Below are 20,488 nucleotides of genomic sequence, written 5' to 3'. Positions count from 1 at the left end.
AGAGTCCAGCAGAGGGCAACAAAAATGATTAGGGGGCTGGAGCACAAGACTTATGAGGAGAGGCTGAAGGAATTAGGCTTGTTCAGTCTACAGAAGAGAAGAATGAGGGAGGGATTTGATAGCAGCCTTTAACTATCTGAAAGGGGGTTCCAGGGAGGATGGAGATAGGCTGTTCAGTAGTGGCAGATGACAGAACAAGGAGCAATGGTCTCAAGTTGCAGGGGGGAGGTCTAGGTTGGACATTAGGAAAAAGTTTTTCACTAGGAGGGTGGTGAAGCACCGGAATGGGTTACCTAGGGAGGTGGTAGAATCTCCATCTTAAGAGGTTTTTAAGCTGCAGCTTGACAAAACCCTCGCTGGGATTATTTAGCTGAGGTTAGTCCTGCTCTGAGCAGGGGGTTGGACTAGATGACCTCCTGAGGTCCCTTCCAACTCTATGATTCTATATGATCGATAAAACTGATGGTGCCTATGTACACACAAAGATTGTATGTTCACAGAATTAAAGTTGGTATCCTGTGTGTGTTTACGAAGCACACCCTGTGAAAACTCTGAGCTCTGGCACAGCCAGTACCTTTGATATACTCAAACAAGGAAGAAGGCAGGCAGAGTTTTGCCAAAGGGAAGGGATTTGGTTATTTTATTAGTGATAATATCACATGCTTCTGTAAAAGGGTCGATTATGAACCTGATACTTACCACTGCCGCCTTAAACTTCTTGCTTCATGAGTCTCCAATACAAGTTTGTTCTCCTGAAACAAAAAGAAAAAGTGTTTTGACAGACTCTCCTAAAGACACACAATAACTTTCTCTGTGTGCACAAGATTGAAAAAAGTAATACCATTTGGCTGGCTGCAGGAGGCAAAGAACAGAAAGGTGGTAGGTACATTGTAGCAATAAGCAGCAAAGAGATGGCTTCCATCATTAGGCTTTGCTTTTGCAAAGGCCTCTTGAGCAACAGCTGTGCAAGGGCAAGGCAGTAGACTAGTCTTAGCAGGAACTCTGGACCTCTTCAGATTATTCAGTCTGCACATAAAGCTTAAGCCTTGTAGCAACATGCCTTCCAGGTGCATAAAAAGAGATATGCTTGAGTATTTGCCACAGAAGAGTTTGTATGGATCTATGTGCTGGAGAAAAAGTATATAGCAGCCTGCGGCCCTCATTGAAACAGGGTTGTGAGGAAACCTGCTCTCTCAGAGACATGCCCTGCTCACTGAGATATCCATTACCCTCTCCCTCAAAAGGATCTCCCCCTCTACATTCCTCCCCCCCATGACACCTACCAAACTACCTACCAAACGTACACTTCCTCTCCAGACCCATCAGATACCCCTATGAATGCCCATCATCTTCTTTGCTGAAGAATCAGAAAGTTCTGCTTCATTTCCTCACTAGTCTACTGACCAGTAGACCCCACACATCTACCACCAGCAGCCCTGGTCAGTAGGGCTGAGACTCTTTTTAACCAGATGCAACAAAATTTCAATAGGAAGAGCTATATTTGTTGGGGAACAGCCAAATTTTGAGCTTCTCCCCCACACCCCGGCGATAAAGGAGGCCATTTTAAAAGTGGGACTTTTTTAAAGGGAAGAATGCAGAGGTAGAAAGTAGAGTTAACTATCCTAGCTGCCAAAATGTTTATCCTGGAACATAATATTGTCTCTAAAAAACCCTTCACAAAAAAGGAAGCAGTGCTGGTCCTCAGTAAAGACACCAAAAACCCCCTAAGGATTTAATATTTACAGGGCATGGTTCTAAAAAGTTAATGCATGTTTCTTTTTTTAAAAAAATGCACCCACTCTGTGTATTACTGCACAGTCCACATGGACACAGAAGTCTTGATCACCAGAACAGAAGATCAATTTCTGCTACTGCACAGCCCAGCCATTTAATGCTCCGAGAATAAACTTCTCCAGGGTGAGACACTCTTGAGGAGATTGTGCAAGAGCCCCTTATACTAAAAGGGGAACAACTTCTTCATAGAGTCATCAATGGATACGGGAGAACATTAACCAGCCGTAGCTAGACTTGCTGTGGATGTATAAACATCCTATGGGGAGTAAGAGGCCAGCTTGGCTTGTACTCTTTACCCAGCAAAGCCAAAAAACTAGGACCAGTTCCTCGTAAGCCCATCAATTACATTAATGAGCCTAAACGCTAAATACCGACAAGACACTGAATTTACACTCAGACGAGCTCAGGGCTAATTGTGACATGCAAATTCAGCGAAACATAGGGTAGGACAGGTTTAGGGCCTCTTGCCCAGCCTGTATCAGCTTTTAGCCAGAGGCCCTGGTTAGTGGGAAGTATTTTGAGGCAAAGTTACAGGAGTGGAAAGCTGCAGTTCCACCAGGGTACCCTTGAACAGTTGGCAGGACTGGCAAAGGAGAGGCATGGACAGATCAGCAAGTGATGCACTAATTTAGTGCACCCCCTAAGCAGCCTCTGCTAAGGAAATCTGAGTGCAACTTCAGCAGAAAGCAGAGGGAGAAGCAACATGGAGAACAGCAGCAGCAGCACTTCCTTCTTTTGGGGCAAATCCCCAAAGACACAGACATTTAGGGTATGTCTATACTGACAGCAGCAAAGTCGCCGCCATCAGATCGACCGATTTGGATCGACTGAGTGGTCAGAGAAGACCCATTCAATCAATGCAGAAGCCGACACTGTTAATCCACCCCCTCAAGTGGTGTAGCACTGCGTCGGGGCAGTGCAGTAAGGACAGCGCACAGAAGGGAAGCACAGCAGTCGATGGGAGTTACGCAAGCTACTCTGCGTAGCTTGCATAATTCGCGTTGACTGCCAGCGAATTTCCAGGTATGTGTAGACCAGGCCTTAGGCTGGCACAGAGTGCATGTAAAAAAGTTACACCCCCTTACCAGTTTGGCTGAGTCAAAGGTAACTAAAAAGCCCATGCAAGCTCTTCCACTATACACCCAAATAGCTTTCCAGTTTTTTGTTTGGTGTGTTTTATAGAAACGTATAAAAACAAGAACTGTAGAAAAGCATTTTGTCCATATTTGAAATCACTGCTTCCTAGAGCAAGTGCATTCTATTCATTCATTGTATCCAGACCTCTAAACTTGGGGAGAGGGAGAACATTTCTAAAAATAGATCTTCTGCTCACTCCTTTACTTGGAATTTTCTTCAGCTAGCAGCCTGCTCTGAGCTTTGTTTTCCATATATCAATGCCAACCAGACCATTGGGTGGCTCATGAGATTGCTGGGGAGATCTCTAGAACACCAGCTGGAATCCAAGCCAGGCTAGCAGTGGCTAAAAGTAGTTGTCACTGTGTGATCACTGGGATCTAGACTGAGCTCACCAGTGTGACAGCCATCCACATCCCAACTAGCACCTCCACAGGTAGTTCGAATTGAATGAAAAACTCCACTGCCTTCCTGTCCCTAAAGAATGTCCCTGCAAAGCAAGGTTCAAGACCGGCATAGAAAGTTGTTCCTGACACTGCCTGTACTGTATTTTTTCCCTGTTGTACAAGAAGTCAGTTTCCGAGACTATTTATCTGACACGAGTGCGCTTTAAACATTCACAAAATTAAAATACATACATGGGACCTAATTGATTCCAGTCACACCTGAAACTGAAGTTGTCCAAAAAAAAAAAAAAAAGGCTTACATCAACATCTGATGGATCAGTCTGCAGCACTAAGGGCTGAATGTCAAATAGAAGTTGGGGGTGCAGGACTCCATTATGCCTCATCTGGAGAACAGGACTACATTTCTCTACCTCTTATCCTAGTTCTCGAATAGAGTTTGCTACAGAAAGAGGTATGAGATGGAAAGAGAAATTTGATGTCCGTATCGAATGACTCCAAACACTTAAGTCAGATCAGTTAGCACGGCCTTTAGAAGTAGTCACACATACTGCTGATACACACCGCAATTCTTAATCCCTTTGTTAAGGGAGTGTTCGAGGTGGGATTCTCAAACGCACTGAGAGCTGGCCTAACTGCTCTCACTGAAATCAATGAGAAAACTTTAATTGATTTCAGTGGGCGCAGAGTTAGGCCAACGCAGTACTTCTGAAAGTCACATTCTAGAAACAAAGCACTGAGAATTCAGTTAATTCATTTGATCTTGTACTCACCCTTCTCCCAGAGACTGGAAGAGAATGTCCTGTTATATCCCAGACCACAGCCAATCAATGCCTCATGACACAAGAGATGGCCTGATTGTACTGTGGGTAGTGAAGCAGAAAAGAAGAATCTATGGTCTTATTAAGCTATCATAGAACGTTGGCTTTCCAAGAATAAAAACAAGAACTGTAGAAAAGATTCTAAAGATTCTGGAACTCTGATATCTTAGCAACTGGTGACTTATAAATAGCCACAAGAGACAGATTCAGGAAGGACTCTAGAGCCATGATTCAGCAAAATACTTAAGCACATGCTTAACCTTAAGCAAGTAGCCCGGTTGAAGCCAATGGGCCTACTCATGTGCTTTGCTGGAGTGGGACCTCACTAATATTACACTATGGCTTGGTGGAAGAGGTACATCTCAAGAGGGGTATAGATGTGCTTTTGGACAATCCCTAGTTCAAACCTGTTCAGTTCAATTCTTTCTCAAGTGAGATTCTATAGATGAAGACAACGCACAGGTGTTTCCCTGCATAAGTATAATTCTTCCTCAGTGCCGAACTGATACATCCAAGTTCTCCTCTGTGGCTTGAAATAAAATCTATTGTTTTCCCTTCCCCTTTAATGTGACTATGAGGTTAAAACTATGATTAATGGCAAACTAACGGAGAACGTCAGACGCAACACTAGCCAGAGCAAGTGCCACAACAAGATGTCCCATGTTAACACTGCGCACAGAGAAGACGACTGCCTGCATATGGATCTGGAGCTGGAAAGACAAGTGTACTGAGTAGTAGACGTCTCATGAAATTTTAGGGAGTCAGATCACCTTACTGACCTATCTTTTTTTTTTTTTTTTAAAAAAAAAAAAAAAAAAAAACAGTCCGACAGCTATTCTGCATGATAATAAAGCAAATACAAGCACAAATAAAGCAAGAGAGCATTAGAGAAAGGAGACTGGAAAGTTCTTGTCCCTAATCTCTAGTGGTTGGAGAAGATAACTTTCATTATCCAATTCTGTATTTGAGTGGACTACTTTTATTTATGCTGAAAGCAGATCTGACCTTTCCTCCCTAGAGCATAAATATGTAGAGATATTCTGCACTACTACCATGCTCTTAATTTATAGATCTCAGAGTACTTTACAAAGGACAGGGAGGGAAGCATTATTCCTTCCATTGTACAAGTGGAGAAACTGAGGCACAGAGGAAATAAAGTGACTCACCCAATGTTACAGAGAACAGGAAATTGAATTCTGATTTCAATTCCTAGGTCCACAGTTCTAAACAACAGCTGCTGTTCCAAGGTCTTTCATATGCTACATCTCTTACTTGGGCAATATTTGTGATGAATGCTGGTGGAAAGGGGCACCTGTCCCCACTGAGTAGAGGTGAAGTTGGTCATCCAGAGCTGCTAGTTTCTTCTAGAAGAGACTAAAAGTAAGGCACTCTCAGGCCTGCACTGCACACAAACTTGAGCTGGTTTAACTAAAGGTGTGATTTAGTTAAACCAGTGGAAACTTCTAGTTGGATATACATCTCTGTTTATACCTGTCTCTCAAGGTTTAAAAATCAAATTAAGTGCATCCACAAACTCATACCAGTTTAACTAAGTGAGTCAAAAACAAAACAATGACACTTTTAGTTAAACCTGTTTTAAGTTTGCATAGAGAAAGCCTCAGCTACAGTAAGCCTGATGTAAACGCTGAGAAACAGGTTATTGTGCTTCTAATGAAACAGTTTAGATTAGAGGTAATGAGTGGACTAGCCAGAAAATTAATTTAACTCAGCAGCACTGTTTTTATATTTAAAAAAAAAATAATCAGAGCAAACCATCTCTAGAGGCTCCCCTTACCAAGTCATATGGCATGGAGACATTTCTTGTAATCTAACACGTCAAGAGATTAAAATTATCAGGCGCTACTTAACACTGTAACACCCTCAAGTTACAATTTTAAACACAGCTTGGTCTGTGTTACGCTTAGCACATTAAGGAAATAATCGTTTGTCTCCTTGACAGAGAGACAATACTGAAGCTAGCTCACCAAAAAACAAAAATACATCATAAATCCACTGTAATAACTTCATACCTATATATTAAAACAAAAAAACCCAGGATGGTCTCATTTTATTTTTAGAGCAGTGCTGTTCCATCACCAAGATCTTTGAGTTCCACACCTCCTTTTCCAAACCCACACATAACAGTATGTGGTAAATTACAGATTTAAGAGTTGCTGAGTCACACTCAAGAAGTTAGAATCATAACTGAATCCGCCAAGCATTCGGATTAAAGCATATAAACTTGTTCAAGCAACAGCATGCAATGATCTCATTAAACTTTGTCCTTGGGGTGGTTTCTTACTCCCAGAATTACTAGACTAAGCAAATCTGAGTTTTAGAAGAAACACTTTCACCTGGCAGCACATGTTTGTTGCCACATCCCAATTTCTCTCCATCTCACCCTCTGCCATTATTCCTATGATATATGAAGTCTCCAGCCTCTTGATTTGCTCCCCTTACTACTCAGGAATTTCCTTCCCCTTAGTGCTCAGTCCTACATGGTGCATAGCACTCTGACCCCAATACATCAGAGTTCCACTAACTTAAATAAAACAATTACTTATTTAAAAGCTAACCAGTGCTTAATCAGTGCCAGGGTTTGCCAGGGCTGAGTCCCGGCAATTCTAGGGTTGGCAATTCATAGCCCCAGCACCTCCGAGCCTGCGGCATCAGTTATGAATGTAACAAAAATTGCTCAAGTCCCAGCACCTTTTTCATTGCAAATTAAGCACTGAAGCTGACCACATACTTAGTTATTTATCTGAATTAAGGCCAGTGTGCTCAGGACCTTGCAGCCCCAAGCCCTGAGAAACATATAGGATATACAGAGAAATTAGGTACTGTATTTAAAGACAAAAAAAAAAATCAGATATATTACTGGCCAATTCAATAATATTTTATTGGCATTACTACATCATTTTTACTGTGGTAGCACTCAGGGGCCCCAATCATATTGAGCGCCACACTGTGGCTATATAAAACCCACAACATATTCCCCAGCTTTAACAAGCTACACAAGCATTGCCAAAAATGTAAGAAAGACATGCCAGAGTTCTCAGGTTTTTGGCATAGGGATGCCCAGGAGGGTCAGACAAGGAACCAGTACTAAGCCTGTAAAGGGGCAGGGAGAGAAACTGGAACACCAACAGGACAAAGCAACCATATATGGCCTATGCTATCAAACTGGCAAAAGAGACTCCCTCAACAGCACATGTAGGCATCCCAGTAGTAAACTTGCAGCCTTTCCCCTCCAAATTTGTGCTTTCTTAGTTTCTTTACATTTCCAGTGGCTCCCCACAGAAATGCTAACCCCTGGGCATCATAAACCTTCCATTAATTGATATTACTTGCAAACCATTCATCTTTAGAGATTATTTTTAAAAATTCAATATTGCATAGTTGTAGTTATTCAGGCTCAGCCCTCACCCAGCCTTCTCCTTCTGCTCACCCCAAGAAATAAAAACTTCCAAATACATTTTAAAAAGATACACAGACACAGGCCCGGTTCTTAGTAAATATTGTCTTTCCATCCCCTATCCTTGTTTTACCAGGACAGGTATTATTAAGATACAATTTGTTAGTCTTTAAAGTGCTACAGGACTCTCGTGGTTTTTACAACAAATAAGATTTTTGATAAATTGGTTCACTACAGATCATCATCATAAGATTTTCCACCCAGAATTTTTTCCCCCATATTGTCCCACAGATTAGTAAAGCTAAATGAAATATAATGCAATCTTAAAACACTAGAGTCTAATATACTGGAATTTTGCCAGAACAGAATCAGATCCAACACTATTACTCTCTGAAATGCAACTGAAGAAAACCATCCACTCAGCCTGGCTGCAAAAGCCACTTATAACTGGAGTTTTCACTAGGTGCCTAAAGTGGATCCTATTTCTAGTGCAGCAGATTACGAGCCACAAGGATTTCGGCAAGACTTGGAACAAAGGGAGATGCCTGGAGCTTGGCACCGTGGTATCTGTATGTGTTAAAGTGTTCGTCTAGTACAGTCATACGCATATCACTCAAGAGAATTTGTCAGACTCTCCTTCGCCAGAATAACAGATTCTCCAGATTTCAACCAGCACAAGCGATTTACTGCCATGCAGTTGATTTCCCAAAGACCGGAGGCCAAAGTAAAAAGTCGTGGAAGGCTTAGTTTGCTTCCCAAGGCTCACTAGTGTCTGCATCATCCCGCAGAAGAGGCTGCTGAAGCCCATCTCCACCAGTGCCTGGCTGCCTTTTGGGGAGGGAGGGAAATCTAATGATGCAAGTAACGATGGCAGGGGCGTGGCAGGGCAGAGGGGCCAGGACACACACAATGAATGCCTTCACCCCCATGCGAGAAACCTCCCAATCAGGAGGGAGGTGAACGCAGCCACGGGCACGACCACTCGGGATTGCAAGAAGGCGGGTCACCCTAGCATCCACCGGCTGCGCCAGGCTGCAGCTGCACAAGCACCTAAGCTGATGCAACCGGAAAGAGGCAACACCAGCGACAGCCCGGTAGCGAGGTGCAGCTCTGGCGCCTGCCCAGTCCCCGTCTCCGTCTCCCTCAGCCCGCTACCCCCGGCCGAGCTCTCACGTCCGCATTCAGCGGCAGCTTTGCCACTTGCACTTACTGATGGGGAGAACGAGACCAGCAGCAGCAGCAGCAGCAGCAGCAGCAGTCGAAGTCCCACCGCGCGTGACGCACCGTCCCCAGGCGCGGGCCAGCGATTTCTCATGCGCGCGCGCCTGGGCGAAGGAAATCGCCCCCCTGCCCCTCTCTGGCTTTGGGAGACGGAACGCGCGCTGATTGGCTGGGCCGAGGGCGGAGGGGGACACGCCCCACCAATAGCCAGGCGGAGAATCGCTCCTGCTGCGCACGTTCTCTTCTCTCCTGGCTGGTGTGTGTGTTTAGCGCGGGGGGGGGGGAGTGGCCGCCGGACCCTTGGGTCGGACCCGGCCATTCGGCCAGCCCCGTTCGGCATTCCCAGGGCGACAGGGCAAATCACCAGGTGGTCTAGTGGATAGTGCGGTGAGCGGGACTCTGGAGATCTGGGTTCTTTATAGCCTCTGCCATTAGCCTGACCTTGTCACCAAGTCACTTCCCTGCTCTCTGCTTCAGTTTCCCCATCTATAAAATGACAATAATGATAGTGACAGGGCAAATCACAGATGCATCTCCCTCTAGCCCATCCCATGCACAGTGTGCATTTTGTATAAGTGCCATCATCAAGAACGGAGGAAGAATTTAGAAGGAAAGGGCTAAAATACAGATGGGTATTTGTATTCAAGATGGGTGATTTGTATTCAAGTTCCTTTATGGAAAAATCGTGTATGTGTTAGAGCTATTCTGATTGGCCATTAGGAACAGAGACCCCTCCACCCATTCAAGTTTTACATCCATGCTTCATTTCAGTCATTGTGAATAAGCCCATTGACTTCAATAGAACTATTCACAGTACTTAAGCACCTGTGTAAATCTTTGTAGAATCAAGGCCACAGATGAGACTAGAGAGCTAGAATGCACTTTCAATCTCAGTCTCAATTTTCAGGTGTTTAATTTTTCAGGGAAAAATGCTTTTGATTTAAAACATTTATTCTTGTTGTAAACCCATGGTAGATTTTGTTGTTATGTGCAATACAACCAAGACAGAAAGATCATTGAATGCTTCTCACAGTAACTTGAAAATGGCAGGATTTCAGAATTTGCTGTAGGTTCTCTGTCATCAATAGAAGTTCATGTGATAACTTGAAGAAATCAGGATTAAAAATAACAAAGATAGAAGTATTGCAATGTATTTTTTCTACCAATCCAGGGACCTAACTAGCAATATATGCCTCAATCCTGCAACTTGACCTGTTGAGGCAGACCTCTGTGTCCACACAGATGTCATTGCCCTGTGCTGGCTGGGTGCAGCTGCCCCAAGCTCCACACAGGCAGGATGCCAGGTTGGAACTAAGAAGTAGCTCCCCCGAGGAAACAGCAGCCGCAAGCTGCATGCCAGCAGGAGTGGAGGCAAAGCTCCCCTGCCAGCCCGGTGCCCAGCTGGAGCAGAGCAGCCCTGGCCTGCTTGCAAGTGCCTGCTGCCTCCATTATCCTCCATCCATGAGGGACGGGAAGAGGAGGGGCCACACGCGGCACGTGGTGACAGCTATGCCAGGGAAGGCGTAGCTTTTTACTCAGGTAAGAGTAATTTATTATTTATACAATTTAGTGTTATTATTATCATTATATGTGTTTATAGGGGTTATATGTGTTTATGGTGGGGGGACAGGGTATGTGTGCATTTTGTAAGAAATACCTTTGACTAAAAAGGTTTTAATAAAGAACATCGGATACAGGTAAAGAGTAAAAAGAAAACTACTTTTTATTTCTTTAACAGGTTTGCAAAGCTGGGCACAACTCCAGAATAAAAATCTGAAAGGAGCGCGCCCCTCCTTTCTTATTCAGCAGTATATATTTCCTATCCCGGCCGAAAGAATCCCTCCCTTCGTTCCCCATTGGCTGGGTACTAAAAGGTTTACACCTTTCACGACCGCCTACTACATACATTGTCTTTTTCATACAAACGTCATTCCATGTTCATGCTAATGAACCAATTTTCTATGCAGGGTGTGCGATAATATTCTAACACCTCATTACGCATGCGTCTTTTAAGGTGCCTTTTTGACCTTCTTCTAACGGGATTGTTTAATCAGGGGTTTTTCTTTCAAGGAAGGCAACTCCCAACTACTGGGCCCGTTAATTAGCTAAGTTGGCACATAACCTTAGCAAAAGCAGGAAGGGGGTAGACCTTAGTTTCTTCATCTTATGGTTTACCCTTTATCTGTATCCAGGCACTTGACGTCTGCTTGGCCTTCAACTTCTTCTTCATCTATTAGCCCCCCCCCCTCCCCCTTTTCTCCTTTCTTTCTCAAGCTTAAAGCTGATTACGTAACTTCTAAGTTAATACATGCATATAGCAAAAATACTACTTTTCTATACCTACAACTATTTTATTTCTTTTAGACTTTTAACTCTTTCAATTTTAACTAGTGCTAACTAGTGGGGCTTTCATTTGAAAAGGTTGGGAACCAGTGAAACTGCATCTGGAGCTAAAACATTCAGTGCTTAGCTGAAGGAAGTCTTCCAGTTGCAGCTCTTTAAGGATGCAGGTCCAGATCCTCAAAGCTATTTAGACACCTAACTTCCATTGATTTCAATGGGAGTTAGGCACCTAAGTATCTCTGAGGATCTGTGCCTCAGTCTCCAACCTACAAGCATGCTGCCACAGTAGCCTCGTGAGGTAAGCAATTCTCTTAAGCAGTGAATTTGTAACTGATGTTTTAAATGTAATATGGAGATACTAGGCTGGCAGGACCCTATTATTGCAGGGGTAGCATTTTCATCCAATCTAAGTTTGATCTCACCCCTTCCACTCACATTGAGGTAGGCATCCCACTCCAGTGGTGGTAGCTACTTCAAGTTGAAAAGGAGTTTGAATACTCCAAAGGGAGCATCCTGCTTACCCTCTCAGCCAAGGATAATCAAACAAGGAATTTCAAGGCAGGCATAGCTCTTCATAACATTGCCAGCAGTTTTTGTCTAGAGGTTTAATAAGATGTTGTGCCACATGATGCACCAATTACTTTGGAGGGAAACGAGCAATTTAAAACTTTCATAGAACAGCACAGATTAAGGCAATATACAGGATTGCATCAAAGTATATACCTGACTCATCCAGTTTGCCTCCTAACAGAAACAATCCTGCAAAGCCCTAAATAGTGGTTAACTGCTCAGGCCAAAGGGGGGAAGGGGCAATCATATTTAGCATTTATATAGGGTTTTATAATCAGTGACTAATTAATCATTACAAAACACTATAAGGTGATTAAGTATCATCCCCATTTTGCAAATACTGAAGCTAAAAATGGTTAAGGCCAGAGAGGGAGTCAATTTGAGCCCCAACTAGAAGCCATCCTGCACTTAGTTCAGGTGATGCTTCTTCATTATTAACTCCTCATTGCCAAAGGTGACTATTAGCTGCTCAGCAGAGGCACCAACTCAGCTTCTCAGATGATGAGCAGCCCTAGGACCTCATAGCCATACATTTTCTTCATCTGTAGAATTTTAAGGGCCCCCAATGGCCTTACGTTTCATAGGCCCCAAAAACTAGTTCTGGATGGCTTGGGAGGAGGGAGGTGGATGAGAAGCATAAACTAGCGATTGTTAGGAAATATCATTGATTCAATTCTTTCTCTGCAACATGAGGGCTAGAAACTTACCAGTGGGCAGAACCACCAAGAACTAAAAGCCTCTCTTTCCTTCCCCCCTCTCCCCCCCCCCCCCCAAAAAAAAAAAAAAGAAAAAAAAAGCATGGCCTCTCCCATACAGAGTGGTCTGCAAGAACAGGCAAGACACACATCGGAGGTGCAGTACAGGAGAATTCCCCAATTTTGACTGTTCGGTGAGTGGCCAGATCCTGCTCACTTTATTTCTGTGAATGGTATTAGGGCTTATCTTCACACAAAGCTGTACTGGTTTAATTAGAAGTGCAATTTCAAATAGCTATATTGGTACAAAAAGGCTGTTTGAGCACTCTTAAATAAATATAAACCTGTCTTATAGCAGTTTAATTTATATTGATTAGAAACAGGTTGTAGTTAAACTCATATGTGAGCTGCGAACAGAGGAGAGGCAAGCAAAAGGAGTTTGCCTGGAGTTCGCCTGGGGGGAGAGCCCACAGAGGGTTTTTGCCTTTCAGACTTTGCTGAGCAGTAAATACAGCATCTGAAGAGGCTCTCAGAAGAAAGATATGGAAAGTGAGCGATCTGCTGTTGTCACCTGCACTGGATGTGCTATGTTTGTCTTTTTCTCACAGGATAGAGCCGACTTCATCTGTACAAAGTGCAGGCTGGTTTCCATATTGGAAGAGAAGGTTAAAGGACTAGAGACCCAAATATCAACCCTGCGTTGCATTAAAGAAAATGAAGTCTTCCTTGATCGAAGACATGATTTGCTACTGCAGGCACGCAGTGTGAGGAAGATTCAGAGAGGGCAGTGCAGGGGAAACTGAAGAAAGGGGAAGAAAATTGGCAGCATGAGACCTCCCGAAGAAAGAGAACCTACATGCCCACCATGCAGATAGAGGTAAGGAATTGTTTTCAGGCTCTCTGCACAGGTACTACGGCAGAGAACGATTTGAAAGACTCATCTGAGGGAATGGATCAGAAGGAGAAACTGTTGATCGGAAGGCAAGGGATGCATTGTCCTAGGGATGGGGGTTCCACAACCACCACTCCCAAGAGGAAGAGAAGGGTGATGGTAGTCGGGGACTCCCTCCTAAGGGGGACGGAGTCATCTATCTGCTGTCTGGACCGGGAAACTAGAGAAGTGTGCTGCTTGCCTGGAGCTAGGATTCAGGATGTGATGGAGAGACTGCCAAGACTCATCAAGTCCTCAGACCGCTACCCCTTCCTACTTCTCCACATGGGCACCAACGACACTGCCAAGAATGATCTTGAGCGGATCACTGTGGACTATGTGGCTCTGGGAAGAAAGATAAAGGAGTTTGAAGCGCAAGTGGTGTTCTCATCCATCCTCCCTGTTGAAGGAAAAGGCCCAGGTAGGGACCGTCGCATTGCAGAAGTAAATGGGTGGTTATGCAGGTGGTGTCGGAGAGAGGGCTTTGGATTCTTTGATCATGGGATGTTGTTCCAGGAAGAAGGATTACTAGGAAGCGATGGGATTCACCTAACGAAGACAGGGAAGAGTATCTTCGCAGACAGGCTGGCTAACCTAGTGAGGAGGGCTTTAAACTAGGTTCGATGGGGGACGGAGACCTAAGCCCGAAGGCAAGTGGGGAAGTGGGACACCACAAGGAAGCAGAAGGAGGAGGATGCAGCAGAGGAGGCCTCCTGATTCATACTGAGAAAGTAGGCCAGTCGGCTACTTATCTCAAGTGCCTGTACACAAATGCAAGAAGCCTGGGAAACAAGCAGGAGGAATTGGAAGTCCTAGCACAGTCAAGAAACTATGACATGATTGGAATAACTGAGACTTGGTGGAGTAACTCGCACGATTGGAGCGCTGTCATGGATGGGTATAAACTGTTCAGGAAGGACAGGCAGGGGCGAAAGGGTGGAGGAGTTGTACTGTATGTAAGAGAGCTCTATGATTGCTCTGAGCTCAAGTATGAAACTGGAGATAAGCCAGTTGAGAGTCTCTGGGTTAAGCTTAGAAGCAAGAACAATAAGGGTGATGTCATGGTGGGTGTCTGTTATAGACCACTAGACCAGGAGGACAAGATAGATGAGGCTTTCTTCAGTCAACTAGGGAAAGTTTCCAGTTCACAGGACCTGATTCTCATGGGAGACTTCAATCACCCTGACATCTGCTGGAAGAGCAATACAGCAGAGCACAAACAATCCAGGAAGTTTTTGGATAGTGTCGCAGACAACTTCCTGGTGCGAGTGCTGGAGCAACCAACTAGGACCCGTGCTTCTCTTGACCTGCTGCTCACAAACAGGGAAGATTTGGTAGGGGAAGTAGAAGTGGGTGGCAACCTAGGCAGCAGTGACCATGAGATGGTCGAGTTCAGGATCCTGACAAAAGGAAGAAAGGAGAACAGCAGGATATGGACCATGGACTTCAAAAAAGCAGACTTTGACTCCCTCAGGGAGCAGATGGGCAGGATCTCCTGGGAGGCTAATATGAGAGGGAAAGGAATCCAAGAGAGCTGGCTGTATTTTAAAGAAACCTTATTGAGTGCACAGGAACAAACCATCCCGATGTGCAGAAAGAATAGCAAATATGGTAGGCGTCCAGTTTGGCTTAACAAAGAAGTCTTTGGTGAACTTAAACACAAAAAAGAAGCTTACAAGACGTGGAAGCTTGGTCAGATGACTAGGGAGGAGCATAAAAATACTGCTCGAACATGCAGGAATGAAATCAGGAAGGCCAAAGCACAATTGGAGTTGCAACTAGCAAGGGGTGTGAAGGGGAACAAGAAGGGTTTCTACAGGTATGTTACCAACAAGAGGAAGATTAGGGAAAGTGTGGGCCCCTTACAGAATGGGGGAGGCAACCTAATGACAGAGGATGTGGAGAAAGCTGAGGTACTCAATGCCTTTTTTGCCTCTGTCTTCACAGACAAGGTCAGCTCCCAGACTACTGCACTGGGCGGCACAGAATGGGAAGGAGGTGAACATCCCACAGTGCTGAAGGAACAGGTCCAAGACTATTTAGAAATATTGGACATACACAAGTCCATGGGGCCAGATGCAATGCACCCAAGGGTGCTGAGGGAGTTGGCTGTTGTGATTTCAGAGCCATTAGCTATTATCTTTGAAAGCTCGTGGCAATTGTGGGAGGTCCCTGATGACTGGAAAAAAGCAAATATAGCGCCCATCTTCAAGAAAGGGAGGAAAGAGGATCCAGGGAACTACAGACTGGTCAGCCTCACCTCAATCCCTGAAAAAATCATGGAGCAAGTCCTCAAGGAATCCATTTTAAGGCACTTAGAAGAGAGGAAGGTGATCAGGAACAGTCAACATGGATTCACCAAGGGAAAGTCATGCCTGACCAACCTAATTGCTTTCTATGAAGAGGTGACTGGCTCTGTGGATGTGGGGAAAGCAGTGGACGTGATATACCTTGACTTTAGCAAAGCTTTTGATACGGTCTCTCACAGTATTCTTATCAGCAAGTTAAAGAAGTATGGGTTGGATGAATGGACTATAAAATGGATGGAGAAATGGCAAGAGCATAGGGCTCAACGAGTAGTGATCAATGGCTCCATGTCTAGCCTGGCAGCCAGTCACAAGCGGAGTGCCCCAGAGGTCAGTCCTGGGGCCGGTTTTGTTCAACATCTTCATTAATGATCTGGAGGATGGGGTAGATTGCACCCTCATCAAGTTTGCAGATGACACTAAGCTAGGAGGTGTAGTAGATACCCTGGAAGGTAGGGATAGGATACAGAAGGACCTAAACAAACTGGAGGATTGGGCCAAAAGAAATCTGATGAGGTTCAACAAGGACAAGTGCAGAGTCCTGCACTTAGGACGGAAGAATCCCATGCACAGCTACAGACTGGGGACCGATGAACTAGGCAGCAGTTCTGCAGAAAAGGACCTGGGGGTAACAGTGGATAAGAAGCTGGATATGAGTCAGCAGTGTGCCCTGGTTGCCAAGAAGGCTAATAACATATTGGGCTGCATTAGTAGGAGCATTGCCAGCAGATTGCGGGAAGTGATTTTTCCCCTCTATTCAGCATTGGTGAGGCCACATTTGGAGTATTGTCCAGTTTTGGGCCCCCCACTACAAAAAGGATGTGGAGAAGTTGGAGAGAGTCCAGCGGAGGGCAACAATAATGATTAGAGGACTGGAGCACAAGACTTATGAGGAGAGGCTGAGGGAACTAGGCTTGTTAATTCTGCAGAAGAGAAGAATGAGAGGGGATTTGATAGCAGCCTTTAACTACCTGAAAGGGGGTGCCAGGAAGGATGGAGATAGGCTGTTCTCAGTGGTGGCAGATGACAGAACAAGGAGCAACGGTCTCAAGTTGCAGGGCGGGAGGTCTAGGTTGGACATTAGGAAAAAGTTTTTCACTAGGAGGGTGGTGAAGCACTGGAATGGGTTACCTAGAGAGGTGGTGGAATCTCCATCTTAAGAGGTTTTTAAGCTGCAGCTTGACAGAGCCCTGGCTGGGATTATTTAGCTGAGGTTAGTCCTGGTTAGTCCTGCTTTGAACAGGGGGTTGGACTAGATGACCTCCTGAGGTCCCTTCCAACTCTATGATTCTATGATATAAGCCACTAAAAGAGCAGCTATACAGGGTTGTACACTGATTTAAGTTAAACCAGCGTATGTGCAGACAAAGCTTAAGCCTCTCTGCTGCCCTTGGATCTGGGTGCTAATTAGTGCAAACTGCAGTGAATGTATTTGACATATCAAAATATTTTAACACAGATTTTAAAATTATCCAGGACAAAAAGGGCAAAGTATACAGATTACAGATAAACGGTTAAAGACAATAAGTGTGGTAGATCATGTATTACAGGGGGTACACTACTAACATCGAGGACAAACATTGGACCTGTGATTCACACATACAGGTAGGGAATCAGGAGACATGGGTTTTACTGATTTCCATATACATGACTGTTACTATATGTGATGCTGTCTAAAATATAAGTCATCATTTATAATATTGATACCAATATTGCAAAATTACAATTAATCTTGCAGGGTGTGCTGTGTCGGGTGCCATTGGAAAGGTTGTAGTTTGCTAAGTATAATAATATGGTTTCTATGCATGTATTAATTTTGTATTATGAGTCCTAAATATGTCTGGTATAGTTGTATTTCAAACTTGTGCTGTGTTTCTGCGTGACACCCCCATATGAGATGGTGGCAGCACTAAGCCTGCTTAATGGTCCATCAAGGGAACTCAAACGTACAATGAATCCAATGAAAGAGTCATGAATCCAGGCTCTATACCTTATGAGTCACCAGGACATGTAGGAACATGCCCATGGACACGGAACTCTGAGGCTTTTCCATGCCATGTACTTCTCTTGTCCCAAACACAGCCATACAGCACAAGCTTCATGGCAGAAACTGTAAAAAGCTGCACCATCTCCATCTTGTCTTCATTCCTGTTTCCTATCTCTGGATCAACTCATCTACAACTGAAGCTGTGAAACAAAGGACTGAGACCCATCCAGGTATTGGATGTACTCCAGAACTGTATGAGCCTGCAAACTCCACAATTCTGCAGGGAATTTGATATATATGGACTTTAAAGTTGCGTGTATGTATCTGATTGCTTTAATCATTTAACATCTCTCGTCTTATTTGTTTCTTTCCTTTTATAATAACCTTTAGTTTTAGTTACTAAAGGATTGGCTGGCAGTGTGGTATTTTGGGTAAGATCCAAACTTATATTGCTCTGATAATGTGGCTGACCCTTTGGGGATCGGAACATTTTGGTCAAGGGAATGGAGTTTTAAATAACTTATCTCTTTATTGGACCTAGTTGCTAATTGGGAGCCAGACACTGACATGTAATATTGGGGGCTGTGTAACTTCTTGTTTTAGCTTCCTATTAACCAGTGTGAGAATCAGAAGCATTGTTTGTGACTGGTTGGTGAATCTAAATGCAGTATTAGCCACCAGTTTGGGAGAATCTGCTCTCCTTTTGCAGCCTGTCCTGACCTTGGTATTTTCAGGTGGGCTACCCTAGGTCTGGACGGATCACACCATTGTAAGCAATTGTTAAAATAAACAGCAACTGTGGAAAAGCAGAGACTCCACTGAACAAAAAAAAGCCTTGCTGACTAGTGGTCAAAGATATTTATGTATATATGTAATAAACAGTTCTAAGTTTGTGGTATATCAATTCAGTCAGAAAAGAGAAATAGACATTTAGTATTTCTACAGTTACGATGAGTATGTTTAAATAGAACCAATTTAGGAATTCTACTTGCAAAAATCACTACTATCTAGAACAGAGGTTTATTGCCTCGTATCACAGCCCTACATTTAGCTCCCTTTAAAACATTCAAAGATGCAGCTCTTAGGCACTGCAGGCATTTAAAGTAGTTTCTACTCTGTAGGCTGAGATTATACAAATGTAGGAAAAAAGGACAGGAAATTCAGATTTAAACTGTTTGTGCAAATAGCTTGAAATGTAGTGACTATATCAGCAGAGGAACCAGCAACAATCACTAACTCTTGACTGACACTGATTTACCAAGTTGTGTGTTGTACAATGACAAGGAGAAAGAGTTTATTGGGCTTTTAAGGCACTAGTTACTTATTTCCTAAATTGTGCAACTCATTCTGTGATGTTCTTAAATAAAAGTGATGTGATATTATCCAAGATTGATTTCTACAATCAAATACAAAACAGATCCTGAGGGGTAGCGGTATTAGTCTGTATACAGCAAAAACAACGAGAGTCCCGTAGCACCTTAAAGATTAACAAGTTTCTGTGGGCATAAGCTTCCGTGGGCTGCAGCCCACTTCGTCAGATGCATGAAGTGGAAATCACAGATAGGAGGTGTATATATATACATCCAAGGGTAAGAAACAACAATGGGGAGGCAAGTGCTAACAAAGTTAATTCAGTTAGAGTAGATGAGGCCTATTCACAATGGTTGATTAGAGGGTGAGAATGTGTGAACAGTGACAATTATTTCTTTCCAAGTCCCTATTCAGACCCAGTTTGATTGTGTCAAGTTTGCGCATAGGAGTTCCAGCTCTGCAGCTTCTCGCTGAAGTCTGTTTTTGAAGTTTTTTTGGAGAAGTATGGCAACTTTCAAGTCAGCTACAGATGTGTCCTGGGAGATTGAAGTGCTCTCCGACTGGCTTATGGATGTTATGAAAGTTGTGGAGCGCCATGCCTCAGGAAAGCATTGAAACCCATTTTTGCAATGAGACAGTAATGTGCACCACTTACCTGTGCTGTGCTTTCCCTTCCCATTCCCCCCTGCTGCTCTCAAGAAATAAAGAGTGATGAATTGTAAAGCAGAACATTTGTATTGTCCATACAGTGGAGGGGAAGGAAGGTAATTTAACATTTCACATGCATTGTCAGGGGGTATACAGAACCAAGCCTGACTGTGCAAACAGCAACACACACACATTACCAGTCCCTGCTCCCCTCAACCAGCAACGAGTGGAGCACGTACTGCACTGTGCTCAACCTCTTCCTACACTGCTTGGGGGTTGGGGGCTAGGAAAGAGAGTGCTAGTTCAGAGTTTTGTAGAGGCAGCAGAGGGGGGTCTCTTCTGCTGCTGAGCTTCCTGAAGCTCAACCAGATGCCTCAACATGTCTGACTGATCCCTCATTATATGCATCATCTCCTCCTGTGTTGTATGCTCATATGCCTGGGCTGTCTTCCTATTGTCCATCTCCATGATGAGTTTGTCTGATATTGAAATCCTCCATTCTCTTAGCTCTGTGTCAGCAACTGCAGAGGCGTTCATTATCTCATTGAACATGTCATCTGAGGGTTTTGGGTTTTTTTGCCTTCTTATTTGCAACAGGCAGGAGTAGTAGAGACTGCGCTGAAGGCCATGCTGTCCACTGAAAGGCAAGCAAAGCACAAGGTATGCATTGTTAGCTGATCCCATGGATGAAAAGCAATGTTACAATGTAGAAAGAACTCCCCTCCATATTCCCAAGGGAATGGTAGACCTGCATACCAGTCTCTAACTATTGCACGGGTTGGAGTGCCGTTCCAGCCATGGTAAGTAAGGGGCTGGTGCATCTTTTGTGGGGAAAATTCCATTGCACATGCAGCACAAGTGCATGCCCCCCTGCGCAGAAGGATTGTGGGGATAGTCCTCCCAAAAAG

At 44.1% G+C, this 20,488-nt stretch overlaps 1 protein-coding gene across 3 annotated transcripts in view; it reads right to left on the bottom strand.

The window, feature by feature from the left end:
• The window catches only part of LOC137151013 (cystathionine beta-synthase-like), a 54,420-nt gene extending 45,586 nt beyond the window's left edge, over positions 1 to 8,834 (bottom strand). The window contains exons 1-2 of one of the 3 annotated variants that reach the window (XM_067545184.1): positions 8,779 to 8,834; positions 700 to 752 (exon numbers count right to left, since the gene is read on the bottom strand). The gene's annotated coding sequence lies outside the window, so the exon portion shown is untranslated. Of the gene's footprint in view, positions 1 to 699; positions 753 to 5,319; positions 5,386 to 8,778 lie in introns of those variants that run through there. The other 2 variants (XM_067545186.1, XM_067545185.1) reach the window with 2 other exon arrangements.
• Between the last annotated feature and the right edge of the window lie 11,654 nt (positions 8,835 to 20,488).

This window comes from Emydura macquarii, unplaced genomic scaffold (assembly GCF_026122565.2).
Source record: "Emydura macquarii macquarii isolate MOO-44397 ecotype Brisbane River unplaced genomic scaffold, CSIRO-AGI_Emac_v2 contig_1043, whole genome shotgun sequence".
Taxonomy (NCBI): domain Eukaryota; kingdom Metazoa; phylum Chordata; order Testudines; family Chelidae; genus Emydura; species Emydura macquarii.
The sequence above is the reverse complement of the archived record's forward strand: the minus strand, read 5'-3'. Positions and strand labels throughout refer to the sequence as shown.